Genomic DNA, 12,988 nt, shown 5'->3' with positions numbered 1-12,988 from the left:
CTTGGATAAATTTGTTTTGGTATTTCTGGATGACATATTGATTTACTCTAAGGATTGAGGAGGAACATTTAGTACACCTACAAATTGATTTGCAAAGGTTGAGAGAACATAAGTTATATGGGAAACTGTCAAAATGTGCCTTCTTCAAGGAAAAGATTCACTAGCTTGGGAATATAATGTCTAAGGAAGGAATAGCAGTTGATCCAGATAAGATAAAGGCAATAGTAGAATGGCCGATCCCTAAAAATTTTTCAAAGGTAAGAAGCTTTATGGGCCTAGCAAGTTACTCTAGGAGGTTTGTGGAAGGGTTCTCTAAAATAGAAAACCCCATCACCTCATTACAAAGGAAGGGTAAAAGGTTTGTGTGGACAAAACAAAGTGTTAAGGCATTCCAAATCTTGAAGTGAAAACTAACCTCAGCACCCATTCTAAAAGTACCAGATCCAAATGGATGCTTCATAGTCGTAACTGATGCCTCTATTGAAGGTTTAGGAGGAGTACTTGTCCAAGATGAAGGGGTAGTAGCTTATGAATCCTGAAAGCTAAAGACTCATGAAGTTAATTATGCACCCCACAACTTAGAGTTAGTAGCGATTGTGCATGCCCTAAAGAAATGGAGACACTTCTTACTAGGGAAGCCCTTCGAGTTAAAGTCAGATAACCAATGAATAATGTACATCTTTACACAACCCCACTTAAATGCCAGACAAAGAAAGTGATTAGAGTTTCTAAGTGAATATGATTTTGAAATTGAATATATTAAGGGGAAGGAAAATAGGGTGGTAGATGCTTTGAGTAGGAGGAGACACTTGATGACTATAGCAACATTCAAAACTTCTTTCAAAAGGCAAGTAATGGATGAGCAGGGTCATGGCCCATGGTATGAGCAAGTCAAATTGACATTAGAACATGATTCAACTGATCCTAAGATTGAAGGGTATACATTAGACGAAGATGGGTTGCACAGATACAATAATAGAATCTATATTACTAATTCAGGAGACTTAAGGGAAGTAGTCTTGTCGGAGGCTCACAATTCCCCTTATTGAGGGCACCCAGCGGTTAAAAAACTTTAGGCAAATGTAAAGAAGTTATACTTTTGGCAAGGGACCAAGAATGACATAGTCAAATATGTGGCTAAATGTTTGGAGTGTCAAAGAGTAAAGGCAAAACACAGACATCCAGCTGGATTGTTACAGTTACATGATGTACCTCAACACAAATGGCAAGTTATTAGCATGGATTTTGTTCAAGGCTTGCCCATGTCACCTCTTAGGCATGATACAATAATGGTGGTAATTGACAAATTCACTAAGGTGGCACACTTTATGCCAGGGAACCTAATGGATGATGCACCTACCTTGGCTAGGCACTTTGTTAAGGAAATATTTAGGTTGCATGGAATGCTAGAGAAAATTATATTAGATAGAGATGCTACATTCACTTCAAGGTTTTGGACAACTCTTCAAACAACTCTAGGAACTCAGCTAAATTTTAGCACCGCATACCATCCTGAAACCGACAGTCAAATAGAAAGGACAAATTAGATTATGGAAGACCTACTTCACATGTACTGCATGAACCAACAGAAGAAATGGGAAGAGTACCTAACCCCGGTAGAGTTTCCTTACAATAATACATATCAAATATCTTTGGGAATGGCACCTTTCAAAGCATTGTATGGTAGACCATGTCGAACACCTTTGAGTTGGGATAGTCTTGAACATAAAGTAATTGTTGGACCAGATATGTTTAAAGAGATGGAAAGGAAAACTAAGGAAATTAGGCAGAGATTGAAGGAAGCCTCAGATAGGCAGAAAAGTTATGTGGACAAGAACAGGACACCAAGGGAGTTTGAGGTGGGAGAGAAAGTCTTGCTAAGAGTTAGGCCACACAAGAGTTCCATAAGGTTTGGGAAAAAGACCAAGCTTGCACCTCGTTATGTTGAACCCTTTGAAATATTGGGAAGGATTAATCCAGTTGCATACCGGGTGGCCTTACCTCCCCAGTTGAGCCGAATCCATGATGTCTTCCATGTATCTCTTCTTAAAAAGTATGTACCTGATGAGAAACACATTTTGAATTGTGATGCTTTACAGGTCCAGAAAATGGGAGGAATAATGATAGAGCCATTCAAAATCTTGGAGAGGTGCCAGTGCTAGTTGCGCAATAGATAGGTTGATCAGTACAAAGTACAATGGAACTAGTATGATGAATAGAATGCCACGTGGGAAGATTCTAAGGAAATACAACAGTTGTTTCCTTCTTTGTTTTAATCATGAACTATAGACTTTTTTGGATTTATTCAATAAGTGCATCAGGACGATGCACAAATTAAGGGGGGGAGGATGTCACAACCCTCCTTTATCACTTTTTGATTTAAATACAGTTCTATTATATTTATGGTTAAGTTATTTAAATGATTGAATAAATGTTATAAAACAATAAAATGAACACACACACACACACTTGGAGAATATAATTATTTTTATTTATTTATTTTCCACTCCCAATTATGGCATATGTTGTAGGTAGAACAAGAAGCTTCTAGAGGAATCTCCACCACCTTGCATGTAACTCCCCCCACTAAGTTTAATCAATTTGCATGGGTCCAATATAGGAAAAGAATCTCCTTTTTAATTAAATTTTCTAGATAGTGGAATGGAGGGATTTTTCTTATAAAATGATATGCAAGTTTCAAAGAAGGGAGTTCATTATGTTTTGAAGAAAATTTCCCATGTTTTTTTCTTTGGTAGTCTCATTTTTCGTTGCGGGATTATTTTTTAGTTGTTGTTTGAAAGGTTTCTCTCAAGTTGCAAAGGAGGATCAAAAGGATAGCTAGAGGATTCAACATCAAGCTTCGATAAGCCAAGTTCTCTTCTTGTTATTTCACATTCACATATGAGAAATGGTATAATCCAAAGATAGTTTCTAGATTCTCCCTTATTTTAAATCTTTTTATTTAGGAATAAATATTGATAAAATACTTTCTCATAATGCATGTAAAGGATAACATTAATATTTATTTTATTTTTCCTAGAAAATATACACATAATCTTGCTTTTTGTTTTTTCCAAAGATTGTAGATCTGTGCAAAAATCATTTTTCCTTTATTTTAAAATCTCTTTTCTGAGATTAAAATTCTTCCCTATGTGATTTGAATCTTAATCTTTATTTCTTCCCTCTAATTCATTTCTTTGGTTCTTCGAATGGAAATCTGAATCTCATTCATAAAATAAATCTCACTGTGAATATTAGTTAAATAAATCTCTCTATGGATATTAGTTGAAGAAGATCTCTCTGTGAATATCAGTTGAAATTGAAGAATATATCTCCCTATGAATAAACCTCTAAGTTATTCATCCCTGTGAAAGAATCCCTGATCTCATTTGATTTCATAAATACTTTTTTATCTAGTTATATATTTCTCTCTGTGAATATTAGTTGAAATGGAGGAATAGATTTCTCTGTGAATAATCCTTTGTGTTATTCTCATTTGGTTTCATTAATATTTTTATGTCTGGTTATATACTTCTCTCTCAGAATAATAGTTGGAAACTGAGGAATAAATCTCTCTGTGAATAACCTCTGTGCTATTCACTCCTATAAACAAATCCTTACTATTTACATTAACATTTTATCTCTCATATACTGGCTAAATTCTACACTCTGTGCTTAAATAAATTAAAATTTGAAACTCTCTCTCTATATATATATATATGGTATTTATAAATTTTATGCAAAGTAAATTTTTTAATTGTTTGGGTGCACGATATAATACTCCGTGCATGCATGGGATATAGGGCTCGCAGGTAGGGAGCAGAGTTAATACTCTGCAGGGGGAGTGGTACCGTAACAGTACCCTCCACTAGCCTGCGGTCACTGCTGCGGCAGTGGCCGCAAGGTAGTGGAGGGGACCAGGGTGGTCCCCTCACCACTGCAAACCTCTACCCGCAGGTCCACAGTGGTGATGGGACCTGTGCAGTCCCTCTCCCACTTGGCCCCTTTGTTAATGCCATTCAAATTTTAATTCATGGCACATGTTAATTGTTAGATTTTTATATATATATATATATAAAATTTTAGATTAATTAAATTCTTTTTTTATATATATATAATTTTGGTTTAATAAAATTTTAAATTTAGATTTATAATTAGTTTTAGCAATTTATAAATTTTAAATTAAATTATACCAAATTTTATAATTAGATCTTTTTTTAGATCCACTTAGTAGTTAATCCATATTAAATGATTTGAAGCTAAATTCTATTTTGGGATTAGTGGCTTTATAAGCGATATTCTCGTATGTAACTTACACTACCTTCGCTTCATGCAAATTGCTTCACATTGATTAAATTTATTGGTGTTTCCATCTTCATGCAAGTTTCACATTTAGTTATTAATATGCAAGTTTCCTAATTGGCATTATTATGAAAAGTTATATTTCAAGTTTTGAATAATAAATAATGTTAGTTATGGTTTTTATTCCATGTAATTCATCAAGTAGTTATTTCAATTAATTGAGCTTTGCAATGTCTAATTATACATGTTCAATTCATAATTATTTTCCTAGCATGATGTTTATCATAAGTTAGAAAATTAAATAAAGGAAGTTGGAAAACCAAAACCTAGCAGCGTTCGGTATATACAGTGCCTCTAGGTCATGCTTACGGGTAATGCCATCATGTTGAACTAGTGCACTTAACGCCTAATAAAGTTGCATCAATGACGTCTGTGGCATCGTGCCTATAAATCATCGAGGAGTAATAAGGGACACTTGGAAGTTAAAATCCAAGGCGTGGGTAATCCCTCTTGGATTGATAATCCAACAAGATAATCCTTAAATGATTTTACATCCGTTGAGTTAACTCATTGTAAACCCCCTTTAGGGTTGATTAAGTAAAATGATTTTATCAAATTGATTTAATCTTGAAGAGATATTGGTGATTAACAATTTGGTCGAGGGTGGCGCTTATGATTGGTGTTAGGATGTAGTTGTTTTAGGCCACAAACAATAGGCCATCTTGAGCCTTTGTTTAAACGCTACCACTGTGGGTAGCAACCGTAGAGAAACTATCTGGGACATTGGCCCTAGAAAGGGTTGCGTACCCACTAATCAGTTTACATCAAACCATAGAGTAGAAAACATAACTACATACTTTACACCTTGATCCCGTGCCGAAGCGGGTATGTAGGCAGTCTTGGGACGGAGTTGTCCCTCATACTCAAGCGTTCGTGGGTGGGGTCTAGGCTTGGTAAGGAAGGATTGAGTAAGAATCCTAATTTTAAAGATAAGTATAATAAAATGGAAAAAAAGTAATTCAATGCAAACTCTAAAGGAATTCCGTATGGGTTTGCTTGACTTCCCAAGGATTTAAGCCAAATTTTGAGGCATAATTCAAGCTTGAATTATGTTATTTAATTACTCCTAAGGATGACAACCTCGGTGCACTTCTGTTAGAAGAGTGTAGTACTTAGTGAGTGGCTCAGGACCTGAATGGTCCCAATGAATCTAAGTCTCTGGCCAGAGCACCTCCTATCCCGATTGGATAGATTCCTACCCCATATGGGTAGATGCCTATCCCATATTTGATAGATGGAATCTTATGTCCTGTATGGATAGATGCCTAACCCGTATTGTTAGATGCTCATCCCAGAAGGATTAATGCGTAATCCAAATGGATGGATGCCTAGAGTATGTGATTGAATCAAACATAATGATTAAATTAAACATAAGAAAAAAAGAATGTTCAATTTTGTTGAGTTAATTATGGTGGGTTTTTACAGAAGACTTCATGAAACCCTATTTTTGTGTGGAGACAAATGAAACATCACAATCCGGTATATCATTTGTGCATTCAATAATTATTAAACATCTCCCTCAAAAGCAAAATGTTTCCATCACTGTAATTCAATTATCCTTCATATCTATTTCATAGTTAATTCCGAAAACCTTGGTTTGAATTAAGATAACCCATATTCCAAACCTATCAAACTCCCTACTTTCTATGTGTATGAAATAGGTACGGTCTTTTAATCTTCAAAATAAGCATTTTACAGTGACAAATCAGTCTCCCATTACATTGTGAAAAGTACAGAGGACTAGGGTGATGAGCACCATGGTCCCAACATTTTTTCTCTTTCTGGAGAATAGGTCCAAATCTTCTTACATTACTTAGATCTAGGTTCATTGCTCAAACCTATGGCTGAAGCTTACTATTTATGAACTTCTACTTCAATTTCCAACACTTTTACCCAAATTTTAGAAATTCAACATACAAAAGAGGGTTTCTTAATTCACATCATCAAAAAACCCCAATGTAATCAGAATTCTTAGTCCTAATCATTGTTGGTTTGTGACTAGATCTATTTGATTGGAACCCACTTTTTAATGTAATGGTACCTAAGTAATAAATTAGCAATTTCTTCCTTCTATGTTAAGAAACTTAATTTTCTCACCATTACATTTTTTTAACCTGACTCCTTACACCTATAATTCTGATTTTTTGTATTTACATCTATTTGTTTATGCAATTTCAAATTCAAATTTACATTTGCAAGTTTAAATTTTCATGAAATTTTAAAAATTTAGAGGTTAAATTCACCAAAGCCCTAATTTTTAGTTCTAAAATTGAGCTTGTGCGTTGTCTAATTTAGATTTATCATTTTACCTCTGAATATTCATTTAATTTAAAATTCAAATTTTCGCCTGTACATCTCAATTCCAAATCGAAGTACATAAATTTAGTGGTTGAAATTATAAAATCCCTAATTTATAATTCTAAAATTTACCATGAGGGTTGAATAAATTTTTAGTTTAATTTTCCGATTTCTATGCATCTTATGCTTTAGACGCACTTATCTCTTAAATTCACAAATCAATTTTCTTGAATGATTGGTTAATTAGTCATTTTCACAAAAAAATGTATTTTTTAATCATAATTTTTAAATTCAAATTCAAATTTCCCTCCTTTGTGCATGAGTTTTACTACTATTAGCCCTACCTATAATATTCTTGTTTGAAGAAGTTGTAGAAATAAGCCTTCATAAGTTTTAATTACTAAGGATATGGAGCCTGATTTGGATAACTTGTTTTTGTAGCATCCTAAAACTATGCCCCTTGCAATTTTTACTGCATGTGGGGCCCTCCCCTTAGTGGTCTCATCCTAATTCTTGATCAGGACCTATTTGTGCATAGCCGCTTATTCCTGACCTAATTTAGGTAGGACCGGGACCCCACACCTTGGTCCTCCTTCATTGGGACCCATTCTGGCCCCTACGCCCTATCTCAAATTTGAGTAGGAAAATAATTCCTCATGTCGGCCCATGTCAAAAAATTAGAATATTTGACGAGAAGAAAGTATATAAGGAGGTCTCCCTCAGTCATTTTGATAGAGGAGGATAGAATCATAACAAGTGTAAGGAGTATATAGGAAAGAAAGGTTGAGAAGGCAAGGAGAATACATCAAGCATTCAAGCATCCTTCATCAAGCATTCTTCAAGGCTGCACATTCTTCATTGGAGCAACAATACATCATTCATTTTCAAGCATGTGCATGTGTGAGGGGTTTGTCATGTTCATACCATTTCATACAACATATGTGATTACATTCAAGAAGCAAAGCATCATTAATCAATCATTATAAATCTAAGGTACACCATTCAATCTGTCAATCAATGACATAAATGCTAATCATGAAGCTATGACCAATGTTTAGAAATAGTTTCTTAAATATATGAAAATGGAAAGATAGTATTTTTCTTATGTAGATGTGATTAGAAAACCCACTTGTCTCAAGTATGAATTCTTTAGGTTTTGTGGACTGTAATTTGGTGTCTTGTGATATTATTGAATTATTATATGAAATTATAAAATGTTTTAAAGAAACCTAATGTAAGGCATGACCTCTCCAAATATATAAAATTGTGAATAACTATTATAAAGATATTTATCCTCAATATATGTGATTTTCCTTATTTTGTGTGATCTTTTTAACTATATGACACTAAAATGGATCTTTTAACTTTTAGAATCTTAACGCAAGAAAAAAAAAAAAAAGGATGATTGACACAAAACTATTGCGTACTAGATGGTGTAAGGTTATATGTATAACTAAGATTATGCTTAAAATTTGGTTCAACTATAAATTATCCATTTAATTGAGTTAGTAAATTTTATACATGGTAAGGGGTAAACTATTAATGATGGTCATCATTGCTTATATCCTTAATAACTTGTTATATAATATATAAAAAATAGAAAATCAAAGAAAACACACATTTGTAAAATGTGTGTTTGCGTCATGGAAATGTTAATTACAAAAATAAACATATGATGTTAGGAACAAAAAATAAATATTTAAATGTATGGTGAATGCTAAGGTACAATATTGTATAAAAGAATAATTTTATTTTGCAAGATGGTCATCAAATTACTTATATCGTTCATAACATAATATATCTCATGTGAAAATGGTGGAGTCAAGAAAACATGCATTTGTAAAAGGTGTCTTGGATCATGGACATTTAATTTAGGAAAATAAGAGTATAATATTTAGAAACTAATAGTAATATATGAATATATAGTGTGTGGTATAGAAGATATATGTAATTAGTTGTAGAATTCAAGCATATCTTGTAGTACCAACTTCTAAGTAAAGATCTATCCTTTGATGTCAAGTATTTATATCCCTATTTCACTTTGCACTCAAAAGATATAGAAGTGGTCCAAAGTTTTGTGTCTTTGGAGTAGGTAAAACTGACATTTGTTTAATCTAGAGTAGGTTGAACTAAATCATTTTGTTACTAAAGAAAGGAGAAATTATGAAATTTTCTCCAAAAAACATTAGAACAAAAAATCTCATTATCAGTTGTCACATAATATTTTAGTTTGGTACCCCATTTAGCTTTTAAATAGACCTATACCTCCTAAAGCCCATCTATTGTAGGCAAGGGAAAATACGAATTCCATGTTTCTTCCCAAAAAATAATCCTTTCTCAATTATTGAAAGACCATAATATATAAGATTAGATAACATCTCTGCAATTCATGATAAAATTCTGCATTTTTTAACCTTCCATTGATTTTGCTATAGTAAAAACTCTTTCTAGGGAATTTAATTCAAGATACATGGCCCTCATTATTATACTCCATTTTGAAAAAGGTTTTGCATACATATTTCAAGATAATTTTACTCCTAATGCAAGATTCCTTATCTCCAAATTATGTAACCAAAAATTGCCAAAATTTTTATCGTTGCATAATTTATCCCAAGACACAAGACACATTTTTTTTTCTATTATCTGTATTACTATTTAACAAATTTGTCCCAAGACATTTCCAACTTGATTCTATAGGTAAGGTCTATCGTTTTCAACTCGGTGCAACGAGTGGTCCCCCTACTAGAGCCATGATAATTGTGACTAAAATATTTTCCTAATATTTCCTCTAAATTTTCAATGAGTTGCCTCTGGATAAGGCCCTTTCCGCTTTATGTTCATTAATATTTTCTGAGTCTTGTTATGGGCGGTAGATACAAGCATAGTTCCAAGCATCTATTCTCACTGTGGTTTTTTGCATCAAAGTTTTCATATGAATTGAGTTTGAGTTTTCTTTTCTATTGATGTGTGTTTATGCTTACCACTCACATAATTGATTTGATGAAAATATGACATGTCATTAATTTTTAATGATGTAATAGTATTTACACTTAAATTTGATACATATGGATTCATCCTTTTCTCAATACATGTCCATGCATAACATTTGGTATGCTTATATAGTATCCCAGCTCTTCATTGGCCCGTCGAAAAGTATATGAATTAGAAACCATCCTTAACCATTTACACATGAACTTTGAATACAACGTTATGTTGTTGTTTTAATTGCGTTCTTATGCTTTTGAGAAGATCCACGAAACAATCTATCTGTGAAGCACGTCAAACAGTTTGACAAAAAAAAACTCATTTCAACAGCAACATTGACAGTAAAATTTGATTCGAGATGTTTACTTCAGCAAGTTTTAATTAAGTCGAAGCTTCTAATTTCAATGGCAAGCGGTAAACGAAAATGGACGATCGTCTAAAATACGCCATGCGACATTGAATATCTCAAGAGGGAAAATACTAGTTAAAGTATGGTTTTCAATTATGGCAAGCGGTAAACGAAAATGGACGGTAATTGAATAAATTGCTTCGTCTAAAATACGCCATGAAAATACTAGTTAAAGTATGGTTTTCAATTATGGCTCCCCTATAAATGGCTGGCAGTAATATATTGGATCCCATCTCAATATTCATCTCCTTAAGATTTTTCTGAATCCTAAACATGGGAAGTTCGCTGCGCATGAAGATAAATACAGCGCTTGTTGTGCTTTTCCTTATATTTATTATCAATGTCTCCGCTCAACATTCAGACCCCCCCTGTGTACATGCTTGTCCAACAACAGCAGCGAAAGAAAACGTTATTGTATCAGAACAGAACTGGGTAAATGTGCTGCTCTCTCGTAATATTGAAGGTGCTGCTTCCAGGTTTCAGCGTAAGGACAACCACTGAAATCGGTAGACAATGGTCACACAACAAATAAAACCTGTCATTTTCTGTAATTCCTTCCTCTCTCCATTTCATGTTCATTCATTCATTTATTAGACTCTAATAATTCATCATAGGTTTCGGAGATGAATAGTGAATAAAACTGTAACCACCAACAAATAGTTTTTTCAATCTGTGAAAATGTAAATAATGCGGTATGCTTATGTGGATGTGAGTAGATAATCCACTTGTCTCAACTATGAACACTGTGGGTTTTGTTGTGGATGTGAGTAGATAATCCACTTTTCTCAACTATGAACACTTTGGGTTTTGTAGACGATAATTTGATGCCTTGTGATATTATTGAATTTCTATGTGAACATAAAATCTAGGATTATATGGACATTTTAGGAAATATTTTAGAGAAATCTAACATGAGGCATTACCTCTAGAAACATATTACCTTAGAAACATATTACCTCAAGTGTTGTACCTATACTAGAACTACAAGATGGGGTAGGGATACAATAAATTTTGGATTTGTATACATTTTCTATGTATCTAGCTATGGTAATGAAGTTGTGATATTGAAGTTTTTTTTTCTTTATAAGCATATGTCTATGTTTTGATGTCTTTACATTTCGATGAACACCTTAGGTTTTAGTATTCTTGTTGTTGATCGATAAAGTGAATGTTATCCACTATCAATTGTTTGTTTCTTCCAATTAAACACAATAAGGTGATCATTAGCTTCATAAGCCAAAAGTTTGAGCTTAAAGTTTGAGGAACTATTAGATATGTATAGATTTAAAAGTTTGAAGACACTATTTGCAAGTGATTATTATTTATTGTACAAATTGAAAGGGGCAAAAAGATTTATCTTCAAATTAGTACATCTTAAGATAAGTTTAATTATGTGTATTTGACCTTTTCATACATGTTGAGGACTAAAATCAATATTAAAATTTGTGGTATTTAGTAAGGAGGATTATGTAGTGGATTAATATTTTATTATATAATTTTTTAATATATTATAATATAAACAATAATTATTATACAGATCTTTATCCTCCAAATATACATGACTGTCCTTACTTTGTGCAATTTTTTTTGCCTACAACGCATTAAATTGGATGTTTTAGTTTAATCTTCTACCTATAGAATGTTGTTGCAATAGAAAAGAAAATACAAGACTAGAAGTTCATAAATGAGTTAAGTCGTTTAAGCAATTTCTTGTAAACAATACTATATTGAATGGTGTAGAATATGAATGAGAAAAGCTAACTTTTGTAAAAGGTATTTTTGCCTATGAGTTAAGAAATATAATGTCAGGAAGTAAATTAAATATATAAATATATCATGTATATAATTTATATAAAAGAAATCTTTAAATTATTAATGACGATCATCATTACTTACATTCTAAATAATATTATACATGGTATATGAAAAAGGTGTAGTTAAAAAAATATATATTTATAAAATGTATCTTTGTATTTTGGTGGCATTTTATATTGGTAAAATTGAAAGTTTGATTAGGTGGGCATTGGGAGCTTGTGGACCCCACCTATACCTCAAATGGAGCATAAATTTTATTCAAATTCAAATTCTTGGTAATGCAATGTTATGAAAGGCATCTAATTTGATTTTACACATGCCAAAGGAAGAATTTTAGGTGTCTAAGTTTAAAATCTCAGTTTTCTTTAAAACCAAAATTGAAAATCAAAGTGATAAATTATATAGCCCATAAATCCAATTAACCAAAATAAATTAGGGTTTTGATGAATAAACCTAGATAAAATTATGTAATCTAATTTGTTCACTTAAATATTAGATTTAAAATGTCTCCAAATCAGATATGAAATAATTAATCGAAATTAAAGAATCTAGAAGTCAATTTTCGATTTAAAAATTAGGGTTTTTGTGAAATTAACCTCTAAATTTATTAAATTTAAATAGTAATTAAACATGTAAATGTAAATTTGAATTTTAAATTGCATAAACACTTAGATCTAAGGACATAGATCAGAATTAAAGGTGTAAGGAGTTGGGTTCAGCAAAATTTAGTGGTGAAAAATTGGGGTTTCCACCATTTAATGTATGAAAAATGCTAATTTTTACTTAGGGACCTCTATATTAAGGAAAGATAGGAATTTGATAGGTCTAAACCTAAGAGGTCTAAATAATGGTCAGATTCCAAGGATCTCAAATGAGCCTCTTCTTTCCCTTAATTTGATTTGATTTTTTGAGGATGCTAAAATTAGGTCAGATGTGCTAGAATAAATGTAAAAATGTGCAAATAATGATCTAAAACCATCGGATCAAGCTACAAACCTAAATTTGAGGACTGTATGAGGATTTAGACCTATTCTCTATAGGACCTCCTAACTTCACAAGATCAGTGTGATGGTCGCTTTCATCCTTAGCACTTTTTGCACTCCAATGGGGGATTGACTT

The sequence above is a fragment of the Cryptomeria japonica genome, chromosome 9 (assembly GCF_030272615.1).
Source record: "Cryptomeria japonica chromosome 9, Sugi_1.0, whole genome shotgun sequence".
Taxonomy (NCBI): Eukaryota; Viridiplantae; Streptophyta; class Pinopsida; order Cupressales; family Cupressaceae; genus Cryptomeria; species Cryptomeria japonica.
The sequence above is the reverse complement of the archived record's forward strand: the minus strand, read 5'-3'. Positions refer to the sequence as shown.